Source organism: Blastomyces dermatitidis (genome assembly GCF_000003525.1).
Source record: "Blastomyces dermatitidis ER-3 genomic scaffold supercont1.5, whole genome shotgun sequence".
Taxonomy (NCBI): Eukaryota; Fungi; Ascomycota; class Eurotiomycetes; order Onygenales; family Ajellomycetaceae; genus Blastomyces; species Blastomyces dermatitidis.
This window is the reverse complement of record NW_025544778.1, coordinates 4,190,443-4,214,137: the sequence shown is the minus strand read 5'-3', so window position 1 is coordinate 4,214,137 and position 23,695 is coordinate 4,190,443. Positions and strand designations below refer to the sequence as shown.

General features: G+C 29.2%; 1 pseudogene across 1 annotated transcript; it reads right to left on the bottom strand.

The window, feature by feature from the left end:
• Nucleotides 1–7,188: 7,188 nt before the first annotated feature.
• On the bottom strand, nt 7,189–7,278 carry BDCG_17127 (annotated as a pseudogene). Its single transcript has one exon. The product of its transcript is annotated as a tRNA-OTHER (tRNA).
• Nucleotides 7,279–23,695: the final 16,417 nt, after the last annotated feature.

Sequence of the window (23,695 nt, the reverse complement as noted above, 5' to 3'; positions counted from 1 at the left end):
AAGATTTACAAAGTTTTGGTCTCAACCGCAGAGCTGTTATTCACTATATCGGTACATGTAAGAAGTTGAAGAAGAAAACAAATAAGAAGAGATCTTCTCAAAGATAACTTCTCTTCTGATAACCCTATTCATCAAAGATAAAGAAGAGAAAGAAAAGAATTAATAATTCTTATATCTCTGAGTTCATGTTATAATCATCATACATACTCTGAATGAGAAGATATTAGTGAGATATCTACTTAACTTCAGAGTGAATATTAACTTTATATTCTATTTCTTTTCTTTAATAAACAGTTAAAAGAAGATAGATCTGTCAGATCATGTGAAATTTACTGATGAAATAAAATATCATTATTTTAGCATAATTCAAGTGAAGTGTGTGATCACAGACTTAGAAGAAATCTTTAAGAAGAGCAGTCTGCTTCTTCATACAGTTAATATCATAGATAAGAATATCATTCTAGATCTTTTATAATTGAGAGAAAACAATTCTCTCATTGACTGAGTTACTTAAATGTGATAGTACTGTCTCACTAATAAAGAGACAGTGATAGAGAAATCTGAAGAGTTTTATCAGAAGAATCTTGAGAAAAAGATTGAGTCAATATACTGTGTAGTAGATGATTAGAACTTGAGAATAGATGAAAAAGTCATCACTCTCACTACAAGATTAGCAGCAGTATTCATCATTGAAGACAGATATATATAATATCTCTTTACAGATTTTAAGAATATCTTTTCAGAAAGAAAAGCAGTGAAGTTTTCTGATATCAAGATATAATACAAGATTCATCTTGAAGACAGTGCAACAGCACTGTACAGGCCTCTTTACAACTTATCTGTAAAGAAATTGAATGTTCTGTGTAAATATCTTGAAGAAGTGCAATCAAAGAACTGAATATATTTATCAAAGAGTTCAGCAGAGACATCTATACTCTTTATACTTAAGAAGAATAGTAGACTATAACTATGCATAGACTACAGAGATCTCAATAAGATGACAGTTAAGAATCACTATTCATTATCATTAATTGACAAGATAATTAATCAATTATCTGAAGTAAAGATATTCTTGAAGATTGATATACAGAATATCTATCATAGAATCAGAGTTAACAAAGACAACATTTAAAAAACAGCTTTTTATATCAAGTACAGCAATTTAGAATATCTTGTTTTATCTTTTGATCTTTGTAACACTTCAGTCATCTTTCAGATCTATATAAATGAGATGCTGCAGAGCCTTGTTAACATCTTCTGTATAATATACTTAGATAATATTCTAATCTTCTTAAAAACAGAAGAAAAACATGATATTCATATTCAAGAAGTATTGAGTCACTTGAGACAGTATCAACTTTATATAAACACTGAAAAATGCTCATTCTACATGCAGAAGATTGATTTCTTAGATTATATTATTGAGATAAATGACATTTCAATGAACAGAAGTTAGGTCTTCATCATTGAGAACTGATCAGTATTACAGACATACTGTGAGATGCAGATGTTTCTAGAATTTACAAATTTCTATAGATAATTCATCTATATATATTCACAGATTACTGCTTCTCTTACAGATCTGTTAAAGAGAAGTGTGAAAGATAGAAAAATAAGATTATTTACTCTCACTCAAGACACTGTGCAGATATTTGTAGAATTGAAATAAGCTTTCACAGATATTATAATACTGAATCACTTTAACTCTGACTTACTCAGTCAGTGTGAGACTGATGCATCTGAGAATGAGATCTGTGAAATCTTTTCACAGTTAACATTGAAGATCTTTCAATATTGAAAGAATTAAGAAATAATCATCTCTGAAGAAACAGATAATGAATTATCTATAAGAGAAGGCTTTTTCACAGAGTCTATAAGATATTATAAATAAAAATCAGTGATCTTCTTCTTCAAGAAGTTATCACTCATACAGAGAAGATATGATACTCATGATTAGAAGATATTAACAATTATCAAATTCTTTAAGATCTGATAATATTATCTTCAGAATAGTAAGTACTCAGTAGAAGTTCTCACTAATTATACAAATCTGTATTACTTCTTGATAATAAAGAGCTTGATAGAATATCAAGTCAGATGAGCAGAGCTGCTTTCAAAGTATAATTTCTATATCTGATATCATTCAGATCAGCTTAATCTTACTGACACACTGTTTAGATAGCTTAATTATAATATTATTGATATAGAGAAGAATTCTATAAAAGAATCTCTGTTATTACTGCAGAAGAAGCTAGCTGCAGAAGATTGAGATTCTCTAAAGCTCAGAAACAGCACTGAAGAGACAGCTGTATAACTCAGTATAGAAGATGAAAGAAAACTCAGATTCTCACAGAGAACTGATACTGAAGATTATAAGCTTCTTATATCATATCTTACAATTATTGAATTGATAAAGAATAAAACAGTCTACAATCTTTCAACTTAACTACTTTTAAAATTTATTAATAAGTTATAGAAGAGAGACATCTCTACTGCAGCTTAAATTCAGAAGTTAAAGAAGAAAGAGTTCAGTTTGAACTTAAAAGAGATAGACTCTGAGCAGAATGATACTGCTAAGAAATCAAGTCACTGATAACTAGAAGAATATGAACTTCTACTACTGAATAATTCAGTCTTCATCTCTTATAGTAGAGTGATATGTCAGAAGTTATTAAGAATTTATCATAATAATTCTTATATGAGACACTTCAGATTAGAGAAGACTGAGAAGCTTTTAAAATGTAAATATACTTAAAATAAGCTCTGAACAGATATCAAAGAGTATATTAAGACTTATAATATCTATCAAAGAATAAAGATTCTGCAGTATAAATAATATAGTAAGTTAGTATCACTGCCTGTTTCAAAGAGCTTATAACAGAATCTATCAATGAATTTCATAGTTGATCTGCTGAAGTCAACAAGAGTCAAAGAATATGACTCAATTTTAATTATTATTGATTACTTCATGAAGATAATTAGATATATCTCTACTTATAAAAAGATTAAAGCCTCTGAATTGACTGATCTGTTTTTAGATATCATCATTTATAATCACAGTGCTCTGAAATCATTGATAACAGATTAAGAATCTCTCTTTATCAGTAAATACTGATCAGCTTTTTACTATTATCTTATAATAAGACATCTTCTCAGTACTGCATTTCATTCACAGACAGATGATTAAACTGAATATCAGAATCAGACACTAGAACAGCATCTTCAAGCATTCTATTTATATTATCAGAATGATTGACTCAAACATCTTCTGACTACTGAATTCATATATAATAATGTAAAGAATACAATCTTAAAGATATCTTCTTTCTATACTTATTATAAATATAATTCTTCATTACTCAGTGACATCACAGACAACATTTCAAAGAAAGAAATAGATAGTCAGAATATTAGATAGATATAGAGAATGAAGTATCTCTCAGTATTAGAAGTAAAAGTAAGATTAAAACTTTTGAATAAAATTTATAAGAAGACAGTAAAAAGCATTCACTGCACTCAGAAGTGATAGATAAAATACTATAATTAAAAACATCTTTCAATGAAGTTCTTAATAGAGGATTAAGTACTACTTTCAGTAAAAAATATCAAGATAATAAGATTATATAAGAAGCTCAGTAAGCAGTGACTAGAATCTTTCTCAGTAATAAGAGTGATGAATAAGCAGATATATGAGTTGAAATTACTCACAGAATTGAAATTAATTCATTCTGTTTTTCACATTTTCTATTTAAAGCTCTATAAGTAATATCTTGAAGTGAAGCTGTCTCAGCTGAATGATATCAAGATCAAGAATGATACTGAATATCTTATGAAGAAAATATTAAATAAGTGAATATATTACAGTAAGCTTCAATATCTTATTAAATAAGAAGAATATTTATTATCAGAGAATTTGTGAGAACTGCTTAAGTATTTGAAAAATACTGAGAAAGAGATTGCAAGCTATGAGATAACTAGTAGAGATTATCTTATTATATATTAGAGATATTAAGTAAGAAATATTACTTAAAGACTTCTCATTTTTCTTAAAGAGTTTTTTAGAGATAATCTTGCAGTGATGAGCTGATATCTTATAGACTCTATAACACTCTTCTTCTATTTTCTCTCAAAGAGTTTTTTAGAAGTTTAATAAGACTATATAAGTGTAAAATTTCTGAAGCAGTTAATAAGAAAAGAAAGAGATATTTGAAATTAATAAAAAGATTAATATTAATCAATTCACAGACTGCTGCTAATTTAATAGAGTCACAGCTTACTGAAAAAGTAAAAAGAAGAAACTCTAGAGTCTACTCATTAATAATCACACTTTTATCAAACTCATTCTTTATTATTGAAGTCTTAAGTATCAGTATCTTTATCTGCTAAGAAGTTAGCACTGCAGCACTGCAGAAGAGCAGAAGAAATGTATAAAATATTAACTTATTAACTTATAAAGTATCTCAGTCATCTGCTTTAATTGAAGTAAGATTCTCTTTAATCAGTAATTGATCTCTGCAGTGCTTTTAACAGCAGTATTAGCTGACTTCTTCTTAGAGTCAGTTATTCTGAGATGTTTTTTTATCTCAGAGACTCACACTTTCATCTTCTTTTACAGATAAGTAAGAAGAATCTCTTCAGTCTTAATAGAATTCATTAACACTTAAAGCTCTGAGACTCTCACTCTGTACTGCTTAAGCATCTGAGCTTCTTGTCAGAGCTGATATGATATCTTCTTATAGAGTAGGTAATACTTACAGAGAGACAGAAGTCATTGTTACAGATATAATAGAAATAACAGAAGTAAGAGAAGAGATAGATGCATAAGATCTCTCTCTTCTTCAGCTGCTTAACACAGTGCAGACAAGTAACAGTGCTGATCAGAGGCTGCACTGAAGCCTTTTTACAGAGAGAAGATAAAGAAACTGCAGAACTCTGCAGACTCAACTCAGCAGTATTTCAAGCAGAGCTCAGACATGCTGTGAGAGAGAAACTATAGATTAAGCTTCTCAGAGTCACTGTCTTCAGAATCAAGCTCTTCTCAGATTTCTCTTCAAATGATCACATGAGGTCATACATTACTGTATTGACTCAGAGAGAGAGCAGTGTCATAACAGCAGCAGAGAGAGCAGAGAATAGACTGAACATAGACAAACTGATTAGCAGAAGAGATAACATCTCACTGCAAGACACAGCAACTACTGTCACAGCTGTAAAAGAAGCAGAAGAAGAAGAAGATGTGATAATAAGAGCAGTGCTTTCACAGCTCATTGACACTGCTACCTTCATCTTCAATCTGACTTTCTTAACAGTCATGAAGACTGTCACTGCATTATGAAGACATTTACTCACTAGAAAACATCAGAATAAGCTCTCTACTATTCTTCAAGAACAATACTCTCATGTACTTACTATTACAGATGAGAGAGAGAAGAGAAAAATATGTCACAGAGAGAAGAGAATCTTTTCAAAAAAATCCTGTCACTACTATTAGCTTTGTCTCTAAAACACATCACTTTTACAGAAAATTTTATATATAGAACAGAATATATTGAAAGATCTGTAAGTTACTTATTAATTATATTTTTCACATTTTAAATCAATATATAAGAAACTCACTTATTACATGTTTAATTTGAATAAAGATGAGAAAAGAAAGATCTACACAGTCAGCAGAAAAACTCATTTATTTCTTTATATTATATACAGTATATATACTGTCAATCAGTTAACAATTATTACTATATAACAAAGATAATTTCTAATTCAGTAATCTTGAGAATATAGAGACTATATTCTTAAAGAGAAGAGTATTATCATACTCTCAGTTATATCAAGATTTTATTACAGTTTCACATAGCTCATTACTTTCATGTGAATAATTTCATTCTATCTGTACTGATTTTCAATCACTCTATAACATTATTCAGATATATCATAGAAAGATTTGATTAATGAATATGAGAATCTCACTTCTATATAAGATCAGCAGATTACTCTTTCTTGATAATAAGACACTGCTAAGATATTGCTTCAGCTATTCTCACTCATGAAATGAGAGAAGAGTATTCACTCATTATCTATATAGAATAGCTAGATGCTGGCTTCTTATTAAAGAAGTCAGTAATTCATTTTTCTTCTACTGAAATATATACAAGAGTTACTGTATGTCTCATACAATCTTCTTAGTATACTAAGTATCATATCTGTAATATTCTTGCAATAACTCTGTAGTCTATGAGCTCACTATTCAAGCAAGATAGTTAAGCTCACTTATATAACTTCTCAAATAACTATCTCTACATGACACCGTTAACTAGCCACCGCTTCGGTTCCGTCAGATTACACTTACAAGAACATTCATTTCTAGCTATTCTTAAGGTTTCTGTAGAATGAGTAGCAGAGTAAGTTCTTCATATAATCTGAACTACACTATTCATGAACTCTGATAAACAGTACAAGAATTTACTATCTTCTTCACAAGTTCTCACATCTTCAGTCAGAAGTATTTTCTTATAAGTAACTCATGAGTTCTAGTATCTGTAAAATAACCTGTTAGAGAAGAGTTATAATATCTTTTAATAAGTTTTATATGTAGAAACTTATTCATAGATATATAAATTCAGTTCTCTTTTCATAAGAGATTATTTAAGTCTCTTTAATTCTTTATTTCTACAGAGTTAATCTCTGTTATAAGCAGTTTCTGAATATACTGAGTATATTCATTCTTCAGTTGCAGTTTAGACAATCTGAATAGAAGATCTTATAAAGACTTATACTCTGTTTTCTCTTACATCAGATCTTTTACAGTACTTCTTAAAGCTTACAAACTCTTCAGATTATAGATTCTCTCTTCAAGAATTCTCACAGAGATTCTCAGAGTATTAACTCTCAGTGTTATAAGAAGTTATTATTATTATTATTATTCTTTCATTATACTCATATGCAAGCGGAGCTTATGATGAGTCCTTGCGTGATGTTAAATACAGGTCAAGTGTTGATTATACAGGAGGAAATACAGGTGTTGAGACCACGCCAAGATAACAAGAACATAGGAAAATACAAAGGAGTGACAATTAGATACATGCGATAATAACTTTCCAGCCCAGGAACATAGAGCGATTCATTGAAGCGATTTGTACACCTCTGTATTTATTAGAAACCTGAGGTGCTTGGGTTCCGGATTTAATGTATCCCCTGCGGGTTTCGAACCCACGCGCCTTGGTTTCCCACGCCAAGGCGCTACCAGGTGGCCGCATTAACCATTCAGCCACCGGGGATGTTATAAGAAGTAGTTGTATAGACTTCTTTTCTTTCTTCTCTCTCTTTTCTTACAGAGAATTGAGAGACTCTTCAGTCAATCTCTTTACAATACTCAGTTCAAGCATTTTATAAAGCTTTTCTATCTTCTCTAGTCTCTCTATATCTGTCACTCTGACCTTCTTAACATAGTCTAGTCTGTGAGAGAATTTATTCACTGAGTTCTTAGTTTTCTTGATATATTCTATCTTGAATCAGAACTCACTCAGTCTCTGAGCTCAGTAAATCTATCACTGTAAGAGTTTCTTGATTAAAGTAAACTGTTATAAGCTGTTATGATAAGTTCTGACAGTAATCACTATTATAAGGTTTTTAAAGTAATGATATCAGTGATAGAAGAATTTCACTATTATAAGAAGCTTCTAATTATAAATGCTATAGTTGATCTCTACAGATTATATCTTCTATGAGAAAAAGGTCACTGAAACTCAGTTCTCATTTAACTGTAGTTATAAGACTATTTCTGAAATTGTAAAGAAGAAGATATCTGTCTTCAATCTGATTAAGAGTAAGAAATCAAAGTGAAACAGTATCACTGTGTCTATAAATATCTGTTTTAATCTTATAAAGATCTCATGAGCTTCTGAGATAAGAAAGTTCTCACAGTTCTTTCTTCTTAATAATCTTTTTATTCTCTATTTATAGAATGACTTCTTCTTATTTTCACTCTTCAGTATATCTGTAAGAGTTAAGAAGATTCTCACAAATATAAAGATAAATCATCTATAGAAATTCACAAAACTCAGAAAGATCTGAATCTTATAAATACTAGTTAACTCTGATCATGATAGAATAGTCTCAATCTATGAAGATTTCATCTGAATATTATCTGCAGTGATTATATATTCTAGAAAATTAATCTGATAGACACTGAAGTTGTACTTCACAAGCTTAATATACAGTTCTGTCTTATCTAAGATCTTCAATATACTTTGTACATACTCAGTATGTTCTTCCTTCTTCACAGAGTACATCATTACATTATTCAGATATATTATTACAAAGATATTCAGATATACACAAAGTATTTTATTAATGAAAGACTGAAATATTACAGAGATATTAGTCAGACTAAAAGATATCACTAGATATTTAAACAATCTCAGTTCAGTTCTAAAGACAGTCTTTCATTCATTCTCAGACTGTATTCACAGTTATATATATATATTAATTATATTCAGTTGTGTGAATATAACAGCTTCTGTAAGACAGTTAATCACATTCTTAATCAGAGATAGAGAGTAGCAGCTCTTTATTATCTTAAAGTTCAGATTGTGATAGTCTATATACAATCTGAGATCTTCATTCTTCTTCTTTATAAACATCACAGAGACTTCTGCAGAGATCTGTAAAGATTAAATAAAGTTATTCTTCAGATTCTTTTTTATATAAATCTGTAAGACCTCTGTCTCATAATGAGAGAGCTTATAGATTAATTCTCAGAAGAGTTTCTACTCTTCTATTAAATCTATTATTAGATTCTTCTTACAGTGAGAAGAAAGCTCAGCTGTCTTTACTGAGCTGAATATCTCTGTGAGATCTCAGTATTTCTCTGATATCTGAAGCTCAGTTTTCATAACTGTGAGATTCTCAGACACTTATAAAGTCATTATATAGATAAGCTTGTCTTCTCTAATTAACTCTACAGCATCAACTGATTCTATCTTTATAAGTGAGTCTGTCAACACTAATCAGAAGTATAAATCTGACTCACAGACAGCTATGTATGAATTGTGTCTTTAAAGTTATACAAGTCTTAAGTACATATCATCTATGATATTTATAATAATCACAGTTTTTATAAATCTTCTTCAAGTTTCAGAGAGATCTTGCAATTCAAAGATAACTTTTATAAGTCTCTCAGCTCTCAGATCTGAGTTCTTATACTCTGCTTATTATAAGAGCAGATTCTCAGTTTTCATCTTTCAGCTTATTCACTCTGTGAGCTTTAGAAACATCACAGTGACCTGAGATTCTGAGTTTATTAATACTTTTCATACTTACAGAGCAGCAGTATTATAGTATAGTCTCTTCTCATAAGTAAGTATTTTCATCAGAAAAGCAACAGATTCAGATATTAACTTCAAGATCTTTAAGAAGACTATTGCTGACTCTGTTCATAACTTCTTAAATTTCTATTTTAATTTATTCAGACAGTTTGTACAGAGATATTCTGATTTAGAATAGATGAAACAGAGTCTCTTTTTCTTAATCTCTCTATTATACACTCTGTTTACAGAAGCTTATAAAGCTCTTTCTCTCTACTCAGTAGTTAGATATAAATCTCTCTGTATCTTGTTATCTTTTTCTGATAAATCTGTTCTCTGTTATTCTGGCTCTTGCAGAGTCAGTCAGTGATTCACTCTTCACAGATCTGTGACTCTCACAGTGATCTGTAAGTGATGAATGAGAGTTATCAGTTTCTTTAGAGTTAAGAACTTAGAGTTTTACTCAATGAGCTTGTTCTGCATATCTTTATTCAGTCTCTTTATAAATATCATTATTCAGATCTTGTTTCAGAGCTCTATTTTCACAGATCTTAATTCACATAATAATTTTATAAAGTACTGTAAGTACTTTTTATCAGATTTCTCACCTCTTTTTCTAATATTAATAATCACAGCTCAGATATTCTCTGTTCAGCTTGTAAAGTCTCTTAATTTATTCTCTAAATAAGTCTTGAGAACAGACTAGTAAGATCTCTCATGATTATTTCTTAGATAATTCAGTCAGTTCTTGACTTCAGTGTAATAGAGATTTGTTATTATATAGATGACAGCTTCTTTATTTTTTATATTATATAGTTGAGCTTGTAAGTCAATTTCAAATACAAACTTGTAAAAGCTTTTATATATTATAATTCAATAAGTAATCTTAAGTAATTGCAACTTAAGAAAGTTTCTTTTTAATTCATAGATATCTCTGAAGATTATGTCTAGAGACTCAGTTTAAGAATGTTTACAGACAGTAAGCATTTCTTGTAGAAAAATAGCTTGATTCTGTGAGAGATACTCAAGAATGTTCTTCACTGAGATTGATTTATTCATGAGTTTGAAGAATTTCTCTATCACAGATACAGAGAATGATATCTCATAAGTAATTGATAAGTTCTCTGAGACTTCTTTTATGAGAATTATTTATAGTTCAGATGACTGCTTCTGAGTACCTGCAGTAGAGTTCACAGAGATTGAAGTATACAAGTTTCTAGTTCTTTCAGTCATAACAGGTGATTGCTGACTGACTGAGCTTGAAATGTAAGAATAAGTGCTTGCAGGTGATTATTTAAGTGTTTACAGCTTGACATGATATATACTGTTAACTACTAGAAGTATTTATAATAGAAAGATAAAATGTAGAGATTAAATGTATAATAGCATTCAAGCTGAGTTATGAATAGTATTCACAAACTTCAGTCTATATAGTTGTGTATAGTCAAGGGCCGCTAGCTCTATTGATTACATGAGAGATAGAAATAGAGGTAAAGAATCCGCGAGAAGCGGGATTTCTTACATAGTCTCAGTCTTCTTATAATTTTAACTAATAATACTGTGAATAACTACACTATAATGAAGAGCTTAAAGTAAAAATTGACTTTGCATTTCTGAAATAATAAACAAGGTTATATCTTCTGTATTACTCATGTAATTCAACTTGTAATATAAACACTGATAAAGAATTTTAATATCAAGATAAAGAATAATGAGATAACTGATTCTTGAAATGAGAATGAGATGAAAGTGATTACTTAAGTAACTTTTATATTCACTTTATAAAAGATAATATTTTTTAACAACACTTTTTAATATTACTTTTTGATAACACTTTTTAATAATACTACTGTTAATTTTAAATACATTGACTAATAATTTAAATATCACAGATTTGAAACATTGTTAATGTGATTTATATCTTTTCTAAATAATAATAATAATTTCATAATATTTAATAAATAAATAAATCAGTTACATCACTGAATATGATACAGAATATTAGAATACAGTGAAGTTTAATATATAAGATAACTATTCAGACTCTTCAATTGTATCAGATGATTGATTATTAAGTGTAACACTCTGATTAGAAAAAGATTCAGATATTGAAACTTTCTGATATAAAGTGAACTTAGTTAAAATATATAATTGATTTACTGTTTCAGTTTTATAAGATAATAAAGACAGTCTCAATCACTTATACATCAATGCTGCAGTCAGTCTGATAAGTATATAATAGTTTATTTACTTATCTTAAGAAGTAGTTGAATCACTTAAAAAGAAATTCAGTCTGAGATAATACTATAGCACAGACTATTATTACTGTAAGAAATAAACTGATATATTACTACAGTAAAACTGAACAATCTTTTACAGAGTACTATACTATAGCAGCTCTACTAGATTTCTCTTATTAAGTTAATATCTACACTTCTCAAGATTGAATAGAGAAGAAATAAGACTTATATATTAAATTAGTCTGAGACTACTATAATATCAACTATCAGAGATTTGAATGAGTAGATGTTTAAGATGTGAAGATAGTGAAATATAATTCTCTAGTAAGTAATAATCTTTGATAATACTTTATATTATATAGAACTATAATACTAACTTTGAAATAGAACTTATATATATTGATTACAACTGAAGATCAGGCAAAACTACATACTTATAAAACTGAATTTAATTACTATCTTCAAGATAATCTGATGAATGTATATATTAAATCAATTCTAGAGTTATGAAAAATTATTAAGAGTATATATTCAACTGTTACACTGATGATATATAATATTCTGATAATTTTATTGACAGAGATGAGAATGAAGTGAAAGTTCAACTCAAGTTAAAATATTTATCACTATCACTGAGAACAATTATAAGAAAAAATAATTAAGAAACTTATAATTGTAAAACATAAAATTATCAGATAGTTTAATATCTCTGATTACAGTATATCAGAGAAGTGTAGTTTTTATAAGAAAGTGAAGAATAAACTTATATAAGAATGTATTTAGTTGTTTCATGAGTGTTATTAATAATCATTATCAAATTCTGATTATATAAGCAATCACTGAATGAATTAAATGAGACTGATTTTAATCTTCAGTTTCAGTCTCATTCTGATTTTAAAAGAATGATTATCTTTCACAGTTTATTCTGAGAAATTACTTTTATTTCACTGTTCTTGAATTAAATCTGATCATTTGTCACATCATTTCTCTCAGAAATGGTTTATTTTCAGATTTTTTTAAGACTTGATTCTGATGAGACTTATGTCAAGAAATGTATGAGATCAGATCAAATAGAATCAAATATGAAATTCATAATCTCAGCAGCCAGTCTATCTCAGACTGAATTTCTTTTTAAGTAATTCAACTACTTCTTAAGATAAGTAAATAAACTATTATATACTTATCAGACTGACTGCAGCATTGATGTATAAGTAGACTGGTCACTGGGATCATGAATTTCACGTTTGATCTCATTTGATCTGGTCCCATACATTTCTTGGCGTGAATCCCGCTGAGACTGGCTATCAAAAAAACAGGTAAAGTGACTATATATCAGATCTTAAAATGAAACCATGACTTGAAAAAAATGAGAAAGTGGTCTCATTTGGTTTCATTTAGTCTCATTCTTGGCATAAAGTTACTATTTTTAGACATTTTAAGGTTTTTTTTAGACTATTTTTAATTTTTTAAAAAGTAACACTTTTTGGTAACACTCAAATGAGATTTAAAGTCATTTAAAGCAATAAAAATAATTTAAAATGAGAAGTGGAAATCATGGTCTCATTTGAAAAATGTGACAAGAGTAGACAGTAAGTCTCACTGAGACAGTATGAGACTACTATCTAATGTTAAAAGCATGTAATGGGATCAGTTGAATTGGTAATGAGACTATCAAAAAATCTGGTCCTGGTCCCAGACACGGTCACACGGTCAGTCTATGTATAAGTGATTGAGACTGTCTTTATTATCTTATAAAACTGAAACAGTAAATCAATTATATATTTCAACTGAGTTTACTTTATATTAAAAAGTTTTAATATCTGAATCTTTTTCTGATCAGAGTGTTGCACTCAATGATTAATTATCTAATACAATTAAAGAGCTTAAATAGTTATCTTATATATTGAACTTCACTGTGTTCTAATATTCTGTATCATATTCAGTGATGTGACTGATTTGTTTATTTATTAAATATCATGAAATTGTTATTATTATTTAGAGAAGATATAAATTGTATTAGCAATGTTTTAAATCTATAATATTTGAATTATTAGTCAATCTATTCAAAATTAACAGTAGTATTATTAAAAAGTGTTATTAAAAAAACTATTAAAAAGTGTAAGAGGTCTACACTGAATAGATCAGTATTATATTAATAGGTCTTATATAACAAAGAGAAAAATATTAGAGAAGAAAAGAAAGAGAAAGTATGAGAATCAGTGATTAAAGTGAATATTTATACATGTATATAATGATGTATGTGATGAAGCTTCAGAGTGAAAGAATATACATATGTTTGTAGCAGTCAAGAATCAGTGATTGAAACATATATATTTATAATAATCAAGAATTGACTATCAGAAATGAGGTGGTAGAAATCTATAAAGTGTATGAAATAGTCTATATAATTGATTAGATACAGCTCATCACATTAGTTTCTCTCTTTCAGAAGTAGTTTTTATTGATCAAGAACTGTTATTTCAGATAATATAAAACTCAGAGTTCAGGTTGATTAATTATAGCTGACTCATTTTACATGATATTATTAACTGTGATCATGTGATCTCTAATCAAGAATGTCTTTAATCTCTTACTTAAGCTTATTATCTTCTTTTATAATCTCTAGTAACTGTCAGTCAGAAGTTAGTTGAGAAGAGAATAGATCAGTAACAGTGCAGTGAAGTAAGCTTGTATAAAAGATATTATGAATTTCTGATAATATGTTAAGATAATAGTTATAACTATCTAGAACTTCTATCACTTTATACTTGATATAATAGTAATTCAGTGTATAAGATGAATGTGTAATCTGTATATTCTTAAGATTCAATCACACTAAGTCTTCTATCTTATACTGTTTAGTGAGATCTTGATGAACATTGATTTAATTCTCTTAATCTTGTTTCATAACTGCTATAAAGGCTTCTGCTCAGTCACAGACATCTCAGAGCTTTATTACTATATTATCAGTGATAGACTGACCGTGTGACCGTGTCTGGGACCAGGATCAGATTTTTTGATAGTCTCATTACCAATTCGACTGATCTCATTACACGGTTTTAACATTAGATAGTAGTCTTATACTGTCTCAGTGAAACTTACTGTCTACTCTTGTCACATTTTCCAAATGAGATCATGATTTCCACTTCTCAATTTAAATTATTTTTATTACTTTAAATGACTTTAAATCTCATTTGAGTGTTATCAAAAAGTGTTACTTTTTAAAAAATTAAAAATAGTCTAAAAAAAACCTTAAAATGTCTAAAAATAGTAACTTTATGCCAAGAATGAGACTAAATGGGACCAAATGAGACCACTTTCTCATTTTTTTCAAGTCATGGTTCCATTTTAAGATCTGATATATAGTCACTTTACCTGTTTTTTTGATAGCCAGTCCCAGCGGGATTCACGCCAAGAAATGTATGAGACCAGATCAAATGAAATCAAATGTGAAATTCATAATTCTGATAACCAGTCTAATTAGTGATCTGAATTGAACTATGAGAGTTTGATATAAACTGTATAATCTATAGAAGATTCAACACTTTTATATAATAATTATATGTAAGAAAGAATGAGCTTGTCAGCATGACTCAGTTGATAAGACTGATAATCAAGACCGCATATATTAGAAGTGTGTGAGTTTGAATCTTACTGCTGACATCTGTCACTTCTTACTCATGAAAGCCTTCATATAATAGAGACTGAGTCTAATTAGTAAGACTTAATATGAGATAGAACTCTCTACTGTAAGTCAAGTCACTAGTTAAGTGAGATTCTGCAAACACTTATCAGAGCTGATATAAAGTATCAATATCTCACTATTCTACTATGCATCTGTCAAGATTCTAATGATATAGAGTCAAGCTTAATGTAGTGATTATACACTACTTAAGTAAGTCTCTATCTAGAGCTGTTATCAGAGTCTAGCTTTCTCTTAAATATAGAGAATAATTTTAAAAATTATCTGACTAGCAGGTCTAGATATGTATCTAGACTCTAAACAGAACACTCTGATAGACTAGAGTCTGCAAGCTTACTATCAAGCTCTAATACTAACAGAGAGAACTGCAGTTATCAAGTCTATGATTAGTCTCTAACACAGAGCAAGATCATGACAGCTGATTAAGAGGTCTATGAGCATCTAATGAAGCCGAGATCAGCAACCGGAAGCTTGATGTGTGTATATTATCAAGTGTGTGTACGCCATCAAGTGAGCAGTGACAGTTACTAACTAACATCTCTGAAAATTAGTGACTGACCTGAGAGAACGGACGTGATGATCAGTTAATTATAGAGAGTTAAAATGTAATTAGCTTAAGATGCATTCTGCGGGTGGCTAGCGCCTGTAGAGAAAGAATATGAACAGTATTTGAAGAGAATTTCTACAATCAATATAAAAGACTCTATTCTGATTTATTCAGATGGCTCAAAAAATGAGAATTTGAATAGATTAGACATAGACATTGCTTATACTGAAGATAATATTAATTTTATCTCAGATTTCTGAAATTTAGACTGTGAATCTGAAGTCTTTGACACTGAACTATTTATAATAGTGAAAGCTTTCAAACTTATTAAAATAAAATCTTATAAAAAAGAAAATAGTTTGAAAGAGATATGAATATTCTCTGATAGTTAAGCTGCTTTAAAAAGACTTAGAAAGAGTTAGATTTATAATAATCAAATGAATCTTGAACTGATCTTAAACTCTGTTTTAAAAATTTAAAAGAGAAGAATATTAAAGCTGATAATTCATATTCAAATAGCAAAGCATGAGGGTCTGGTCTCAACTGCAGTTTTTATTGATATAAAGGGAGCATTTGATCATGTTTCAAAGTCAAAGTTAATTCAGACATTGAAGATATTAAAACTGCCACTTTCTCTAATAAAATGGGTTAACTGTTTTATGTCTAAAAGAATTATACAACTCTTCTTTGATGGAATGAAACAAGACAAGACTGAGATAAAAATAGGAGTACCACAGGGATCTTCAATCTCACCCATTTTATTTGCAATATACACTGCATATCTATTCAAAAATAGAAATATGAGAATAGTGCGATCTCCGAGTTATGTGGATGATATTGGTCTAGTCTACAGCTCAAAAACTATCAAAGAGAATTTGAAAGTAATTGAAGAAGCTGCAAAGGAAATCTTTGTTAGAGCAGATATCAATCAAATTCAATTTGATATGAATAAAACTGAGTTAATTCATTTCTTTCCTAGACTCAATGAGAAAGAACTATCTCTAACTCTTTTAAATAGAGAGATTAAACCCAGTGTAAATGTCAAATGGTTAGGAGTATGGTTAAACTCCAAGTTGAATTTTAAATATCACATTCAACAAAGAACTGTCAAGGCAGAAAGACTATTGAACAACATAATCAGACTATCAAATACAGAGAGAGGTCTATCCTTTCAGGCTATGAGACAGTTATATATAGCCTGTATCACATCAGTAGCTGATTATGGAGTTCAAGTTTGGTGGAATAATCAAGGGAATTTCACTGAACTCTTTCAAAGTCTGCAAAACAGAGCCTTGAGAAGAATTCTGGAAGCATTCAAATCATCTCCTATTAAAGCAATGGAAATTGAAGCTTCAATTCCTCCTCCTGCTATTAGATTTGAAAAGGCCTGTATGAACTATGCTCTGAGAGTTGTAAAGATGAGCTCAAATCATATAATCAGAGAAAGAGTCTCTTCTTCATTTCCATCAATTAACTCTGGAAATGAACTGGATTGGAATAGATTTCTTGATTGGAATGAAAATAATTCTTCAAAGAAAATGCCTTCTCAACTGTACAGACTATGCTCTCTGATTAAAAATCAATTTTCTTCTTTAAATGTTGAAAAAGTTGATCATGAGAAGTTATCTCTCTGGAGAGAAAAGCTTGAATCTCTTATAGACTTACAAATAAGTGAACTATCAAAAGAGAAAGAATATGAACAGCATTTGAAGAGAATTTCTACAATCAATATAAAAGACTCTATTCTGGTTTATTCAGATGGCTCAAAAAATGAGAACTTGAATAGATTAGGCGCAGGCATTGCTTATACTGAAGATAATATTAATTTTATCTCAGATTTCTGAAATCTAGGCTCTGAATGTGAAGTCTTTGATGCTGAACTATTTGCAATAGTGAAAGCTTTCAAACTCATTGAAATAAAATCTCATAAAAGAGGAAATTGTTTGAAAGAGACATGAATATTCTCTGATAGTCAAGCTGCTTTAAAAAGACTTAGAAATAGTCAGATTCATAATAATCAAATGAATCTTGAACTGATCTTAAACTCTGTTTTGAAAATTCAAAAGAGAAGAACATCAAAGCTGATAATTCATCTACACCGGGTTCCTGCTCACATGAATATTCATGGTAATGAACTGGCTGATTCAGCTGCAAAAAAGGGTGCAGAATTAAGCAGATCTATTCAAAAAATTGTGTCCTGGTCTTTTATAAAGAGAAAAATAAAAGAATCTTGTTTAGACAAGTGGAATGAAAGCTGGCAGAAACAAAAGAAGAGTATACATTATTCAAGATTTGAAACAAAACCCAAGTGGAAATCTTGTTCAATTAAATGTAAAAAGAAAATATTCTCATCTATAATACAGCTGAAACTAGGACATGGCTATTTCAAATCTTATATACAAAGATTTGATGATAGATTTGACTCAATAGAATGCTCATTCTGCAATACAAATGAGAATCCTGAGTATATTGTAATGCACTGTGCATTATACAATAGTCTCAGAGCCAGATTGAAAGAGAAGTATGATCTAAATCAATTAAATATGAGATTCTTATTCTCAACTGAGACAGGAATTAAATACTTAATAGACTTTCTATCAGAAACTCAAGCAGCTACAAGAAAATGGCTAAATTCAGAATTATCTGAGTATGAAGAGGAGGAAATAAATCAGATATAGTCTGTTAAAACAGCTATACACTCTCTTTTAATAATTTGTTTTGTTATAGTCTCTCTTTACTTTATCTTTTTCTTTATCTTTTTCTTTCAATTTCTTTCTATCTATTTATTTAATGTGTCTATCTTTGAGACTGTGTTCTTTTTCTCTTTTCTTTTGTCATGATATTGTCAAATGATTTCAAAGTATCAAAAGATGTTAAAACACTGCAATTTGTAAACAGTTTTTGTATTCTGAGCTGGAATTTTCTGATTTTGCATATCTGAAATTGATGAATGTATAATAGTTAACTTTACAGACATAGAAAAAACCCTGAGAACTAAAGTTCTCAGGTAGATGTCATAGTCTCTGACTGCATACATCTATAATTGAAGAATAATAATAATAATAATAAAGCTGATAATTCATCTACACTGAGTTCCTAGTCATATGAATATTTATGGCAATGAATTGACTGATTTAGCTGCAAAAAAAGGTTCAGAACTAAGCAGATCTATTCAAAAAATTATATTCTAGTCTTTTATAAAGAGAAAAATAAAAGAATCTTGTTTAGATAAGTGAAATGAAAACTGACAGAAATAAAAGAAGAGTATACATTATTCAAGATTTGAAACAAAACCTAAGTGAAAATCTTATTTAATTAAATGTAAAAAGAAAATATTCTCATCTATAATACAGCTGAAACTAGAACATGACTATTTCAAATCTTATATACAAAGATTTGATGATAGATTTAATTCAATAGAATGCTCATTCTACAATGCAAATGAGAATTCTGAGTATATTATAATACACTATGTATTATACAATAGTCTCAGAGTCAGATTGAAAGAGAAGTATAATCTAAATTAATTAAATATAAGATTCTTATTCTCAACTGAGATAGGAATTAAATACTTAATAGACTTTCTATCAGAAACTCAAGCAGCTATAAGAAAATAACTGAATTCAGAAATATCTGAATATGAAGAGAAGAAAATTGATCAGATATAGTCTGTTAAAACAGCTATATACTATTTTTTAATAATTTGTTTCATTACAGTCTCTCTTTATTTTACTTTACTTTTTTCTTTCTATTCTTTTCTATCTATCTATTTAATGTGTCTATCTTTAAGACTGTGTTCTCTTTTCTTTTGTCATGATATTGTCAAATAATTTCAAAGTATCAGAAGATATTAAAACACTGTAATTTGTAAACAGTTTTTATATTCTGAGCTGAAATTTTCTGATTTTACATATCTGAAATTGATGAATGTATAATAGTTAACTTTATAGATATAGGAAAAACTCTGAGAACTTTTAGTTCTCAGATAGATATCATAGTCTCTGACTGTATACATTTATAATTGAAGAATATTAATAATAATAATAAAGAATGAGCTTATATCTGTTAAGACAGTATCTTGATCATTGATAGTCATCTCTGTGTGTAGAAGAAGATCATGTCAATTATCTTATAAGTAATTGCAGAACTTATAAAGATAATTCTTCATAATCTGAATTGTTCATTCTGATACATCATCAGTCTCAGAGTGATAGACAGTTAACAGACAGTGTGTAATCTTGAGAACTTGACAGATTCTTATTCAGAGAGTGTTTATAAATTAACAGCTCTGATTCAATACTATAGATCTCAGTAATTCATATATTCAATAGAATGAGCTCTGTAGAAAAGCTTCAGTGACTTGTTCAGTATTTATCTTATTACAAGATTTCAATATTATATCTTTACTCAATTAATTCATGATGATCAGAATGTTTCTACAATTCTTACTCTCAGAGAGATTAATAGTAAAGTCAATTATTATATCTTATCAAATTCTATCAGAAATATTAAGTGATTTCAGCAGACTCTTTCTACAGTTCTTTTATAAGATGATGAAAGAACAATAGTTGCAGTTTCAGATAAAATATCTGATACTATTTAATATCTCAGATCAGTAGAATTCTTGAGAGATTATTCAGTACTGTGATTCGGAAGAACGTATGACTGTCGGATAATAACGCGGCCGCTTCCGAACTACTAGCGTACGCGTATGAGTGTAAAGGGGCCATAGCAGCCGCTAATTAAATTAGTGTACAATATTACAATATATAAGAAGCCGGTGTACACCTGTAATCATACACTGACTTAAGCAACCTTTGAATCACATCTGATAGCATGTCTAAAAACTGGTGAGAAGTGCAGGCTTCTTCAGAATGTGATAATTCTGCCTATAAAGCAATTTATAGTTATCATGTCAGTGTGGTTCTAGAACATCTCAAAAGATAGTATATGAAGAGCAGTGAGTGAAAGAGCATCTGATTGATACTGCTTCACTTGTTGAGAGAAAACTCCACACTCAGGTGAATACCATGTATGAGACATGAACAGATGAGATGTGAGAAAGAAAATGAAAGTGATGAATCAGATTCAAAGAAGTTCACTCTCTACTCAAAAGAAGAATAAAGGAGAGAAGTGATCATCACTGAAGTTATACAATGATAACAGAAATCATAGAACAATACAGCAAGATAATAATAGACATTATACAATCAATGAGAAAATCACTGAAATGAATACCTCTTCTAGCAGATATGAACAACACTCTTCTCTGCTACCTGAACTGGAAGATATGCAGAACCTCTCAGAGAGTTTACTCAAAGCAGTAAGAAAAGTAGCTAAAACTGCTGAACTGGAATTGAAGCTCTGTACATGTACAAGAATTCTAAATGAGATCAAGACCTTGTGTACACAGTGACAGACTGAGACAGAAGTTAAACAATAATTGACATTTGCTGTGAATCAAGCATTCACTATGAAGAGCTTTGCTAATACAATTATCATCATTAATAAGAATAGAGAAAATCAGATCTTAGACCTGCAGCAGAAGATCAAATATTTATATAAATAGATAACTACACTGAATCTGAAGATCTTATCATGATTGTTCATAATCTCTTCAGAAGTATATATACTATCAGAGACTGCTGTATAGAATAAGAATCTGAGTATGAAATATATTAAGCTGAGAGATCTGTCAGAGCTATTAAGCTTTAATAATAACTGAAAAAATGATGCTGTAATCAGCTGACTAAGTCAGATACAATTATATTATCAGATTGAATATGAACTCACAGATAGACAGTTAACAGAATTTCAACAAGTCTTAAGATCTGCTGTATTTCTATGTAAAAAAGCAAAGTTATTATAAATAACTGATAAAAAGATGAATCTCACAGATCTGAAGTGATATTCATTCTTATAAATATGAAATGTGTTTTTCAAATGAATCTTACATAACTTTGAGAAAGTGAATATATAAGATAAGTATTATAAACACTTCACTGAGTGTAGATAAGTAAGTGATCTTATATTATACTTCACACACTTCAGCTTACACTATCTTGTGTTAAATGAAGAGCTTTTAACATCTTTCTATTTATAGATCTTTATTCATAATCTTATACCTGAGTTGAGAGTGAAATAGAAATACTTAATCTCACAGTCAGACACAGTGAAGAAAGCATATAATATTCTTATTATATAAGAATAAGTAAGTCAATTGCAATAGAAAATACTGCAATCAAGTATATCTCAGCAGAGAATGAATAATCAGACTTCTATAACATAAGTTATACACTCAAATACAATGAATCTAGATCTGAATGTCATTGCTAAAGTGCTAAATCTCTTAAAAAAGAGATTCTCTGAGTGAAAATCTTGATATTATGAATATCAAGCTTGCTTCAACTGCAGATGTCAAAATCATGATATAAAAGATTACACTCAGCATGCACAGTCAAGAGAAGCAAGAAAGTCAAAAAACTAGCAGAATCAGTGAGCTTGAAGACACTTGCTGATATTCTATGAAAAGTCTTCAAAGTGAAAGAGATGTCTGTGTTAGATGACTCTCTGAATTCTGTAAATGTAAAGAGAAAGCAGGCTTCTGACTGAGATATAAGTGAGAAAGTGAACACTCATCTCAATGTCTTGAGACTCAGAATATTAATGTATAAGAGACACTTGAATAAGAATTGAAAGATAGTTGTAAAAGTGTTAGTAAACATAGAAGCTTCTACACAATATATTGATAATTATATAATTCAAAGATTGAAAGAGATCTGCTGAGTGAAGAATCTCTGATATATAAGATTATCTGATAACTAATATTTAAGATTATCTGTAAAAGTAAGAGTTCTCTTGTACTTTGAAGAATAATCTTACTATATTTGAGCATGAGAGCTGCAGAATGTGAAATATAATTTTATTCTTGAACTTGATTGATTTCAAAGATTTAATCTGCAGATTCAATGATGTACATGTCATATACAGTTAACTGATAGAAAGAAAATGATTCATATAATTCTACTAACTAATATAAGAAGAACATTTCACATCTCTGATATAGAAGAGTTAAATCTGCTTATATATTAATAAGTAAAGAGAATGATTTGCAAGATCTCATCTGAAAGCATTCTGTATGTCATACAGAACTCAGAAGCAGAGGAAATCAAGATAAAAGATATATAAAAGAATAAGTATATGAAGAAGCTTCTGAAGAAGTATGAGAAGATCTTCTGAACAGATCTTTCACTGAAATTGCTACTGAAATGAGGATTTGTACATGAGATTGATATGAAGAATGTAAAATCAGTTAATCAGAATGCATACTCTCTGTCACAAACACATCTCAAAGAACAGAAGTATCAGATCACAGATCTTCTAGAATATAATCTTATATAACTCTCATCAAGTATGTGAGGCTTTCCAGTTCTATTTGTGAAAAAGACAGATAAGAAGTGATGAATATATATCAATTACTAAGCACTTAACAAGCTTATAATCAAGAATGAATATTCACTGTTATGAATTCAATAACAGTTGAATACAGTTGAAAATATCTGATATCTATCAAAGATTGATCTTCTCTCAGAATACTGACAGATCTGTGTAGATGAACTATCAGTTCTGTGAACTGTATTTAATATATAATGAAGAAAGTTTGAATTTCTGATAATATCATTCAGTCTGATAAATACACTCATCATCTTTCAAATAATGATGAATACAATTCTTTATAAACAGAATGAAATCTCATATCTTATATATCTTGATAATATTCTAGTCTTTTCAAACTTATACAATGAATATCTGAAGTATCTTGATAAAGTGCTTATAACTCTGACAGAGTATAAGCTCTATATCAAATCAATCAAGTGTGTGTTTAAAATGAAAGAGTTGA